The 2,515-nt window shown below is 38.9% G+C and overlaps 1 long non-coding RNA gene across 1 annotated transcript in view; it reads left to right on the plus strand.

Annotated features, from left to right (window-relative positions):
* LOC122561917 overlaps positions 1-1,635 on the plus strand; it is a 6,153-nt gene extending 4,518 nt beyond the window's left edge. Inside the window, exon 2 of the long non-coding RNA XR_006315148.1 lies at positions 1,177-1,635. This is a non-coding gene — a long non-coding RNA (uncharacterized LOC122561917). The remainder of the gene's footprint in view (positions 1-1,176) is intronic.
* The last annotated feature ends 880 nt before the right edge of the window (positions 1,636-2,515 follow it).

The raw sequence follows: 2,515 nt of genomic DNA on the forward strand, positions 1-2,515 counted from the left end.
GTCTTTTCCCTGGGGTGGGGGAGTCCAGAACTAGAGGGCATAAGTTTAGGGTGAGAGGGGAAAGATATAAAAGAGACCTAAGGGCGACCTTTTCATGCAGAGGGTGGTACGTATATGGAATGAGCTGCCAGAGGATGTGGTGGAGGCTGGAACAATTGCAACATTTAAGAGGCATTTGGATGGGTATATGAATAGGAAGGGTTTGAAGGGATATGGGACGGGATGGACCGAAGGGTTTGTTTCCATGCTGTACATCTCTATGACTGCTACACAGCAGTATGCTTATTTTCCCTCACAGCAACCATTTTCTATGTGTGTAAGTGCAGGGACTCGGTGAAGCCACCATTGTGCAAATAATTTTATTTAATATTTCCACCACCAGGGGAAGCACCCATGTGACCAGGGAATCAGGAACAAGCAAAGCCCGACAGGGGCAATACTATGGTGACTTCATTATATAAATATGTCATAGAAATAAGTGCAAAAGCTCATCCAAATAAAAAGAACGTAAAATAACCTGCAATCATCCCAATTGCCATTTACGTACCATGAATATTGGTTGAAGGACAGTAGGCTGGTGGAAAAATTACTCCAGGGTTGGTGAGCTCATGCTCTGAATAATGTACTCTAGGATCTAGCATTGTACATTTTGAAATTTCTAACTTATGTTAACCATTTCAATTTTGAAACACAATGGCAAAACAGTAAAGTATGCAAAATACCAAATATCTTCTGAAGCGGCAGCTTGAATTCCAAGCTAATGGTGCAAAAGAATTAAGTTGGCAGAGTGGGGGTATGTAAAATTTAAGGTGGACAAAGTTAAAGTTCCACACCTCGGAAGAAATAGGGTGTCTGGTACTTCATTTTGTAAATGTAGAAGGTGCAGTTGAATCTCTCAACATTACAGAATGACAGACTACTGAACTGTGCAGGCAGAACAGCACAGTCGAAGGTATATGCTCAAACTATACAGTGTTGTGATCAGATCACATCATAAACACAGTATGTAGTTTCCTTCAAGGCATAAGGCAGTAGCTAATTGAATCATGTCAGAGATTAAATATTAGAACAATAGGGTGTTGGGCCATGTGTGTGTTGGCTTTTTGCAAGAGCAATTCGCCTCATTCCACATGCCCATCTGTTCCCCTTAACTCTGTCCATTTCTTTTCTCTCCAGATGAGTACACAATGAAGGAAGAGAAAAAACATGTAAACATTTCAGCTTTGACAGGGGGCAAAAAGACTTTGTAAAGGTGGACTAGTAAAACTACTTCAATCTAAAGTGCAAGAATTGGACCAGAGCATGAACACAAATTCAAACCAGTAAAGGGCAAATTTAAAACTGATATCTAAAAGTTCTTCATACAGAGTGATGAACACATGGAATGGGATGCTGGGAAAAGCTGTGGAGTTGAAAACGCTACAATTCTTTCAGAAACAGTTGGAAGCCTTGGGTTTTTTCTCCTTGAGTGGACAAAAGATGTCAGCACTTGAAAGAGGAAGATGTATTAACATGAAGGTGAAAATATAGTTCATAACCTGAAACTTCTACTCGGAACAATATATCAACTCTTAAATGCAGGCCTCTGTATATCCAACTTTGAAATAAAACAGAAATGAATTTGTCTCAATTTAACATATACAACTGTATATTTGATTTTATTCTGAAATTAATTGAAATGACATGGCACATATGGTTCACGACATAGCAAAGTTAAAATTACATGTGCAAAACACTTGCAGTACCTAACAATTAGCCGCAGTCTTGTTTTAATTTATTGCATACTGAGGCACAAAAAAGCATATGCTTTGAAGTTTTTTGTCTCTTTACAAGTTGTTTTTGAAATTATATTATCAGAGCCTTTGTTATAGAACATGGTTGAGTACAAGGGTATAAATGTAATTGTAAAAGCAAATCGAGAAACTTATACAATCAGATGAAAACATTTCACCTATTACATGGCTGTCTTACTCATTTGGGCATTATATGTTTGGTTTGACGTTGGTGCACCATGGCCTTATCTTGATGGTACTCCTTTTATTGAATGTATAATAATTGGGCATCCATCCCACCTTTCTGGCCATGAGTGTTCCAGTTAAGCTGGAGAGTGATTCCATTGAGGAACTCAGTTATCTCAATGTGTGAGTAGATTGTGTTGCAATAGTCCACGGGTTTCGTGAAGTGATCTTTTGCAATTATTATAGTAAAGCAACTACAAGTGTCACAAAGCTCGTCCCTTTTCTAAAAGCTGTTCCTTGGCTCAAGGATACTCTCCTTGATTTTTTTTAGAGGGGTAATAAAGCAAGGTGGGCTCTGATCAGTCTCGTTTGGTACAGAGATGAAAAGGATTTTGAGAAGCCTTTTGTTTATATGTACACAGATCAGACTTCAAGCCAAAGTGGTCATATCTTAGAAGTGACCTGTATAGAGAATGGGGAGTGGTCAGCTGTCTAGCTGAGCTGCGCAGTTTAGTTCAGTCTGAACTGGTAAGGTTTTCAACTCTCTCTCTCTGCCT

Source organism: Chiloscyllium plagiosum, chromosome 24 (genome assembly GCF_004010195.1).
Source record: "Chiloscyllium plagiosum isolate BGI_BamShark_2017 chromosome 24, ASM401019v2, whole genome shotgun sequence".
Taxonomy (NCBI): domain Eukaryota; kingdom Metazoa; phylum Chordata; class Chondrichthyes; order Orectolobiformes; family Hemiscylliidae; genus Chiloscyllium; species Chiloscyllium plagiosum.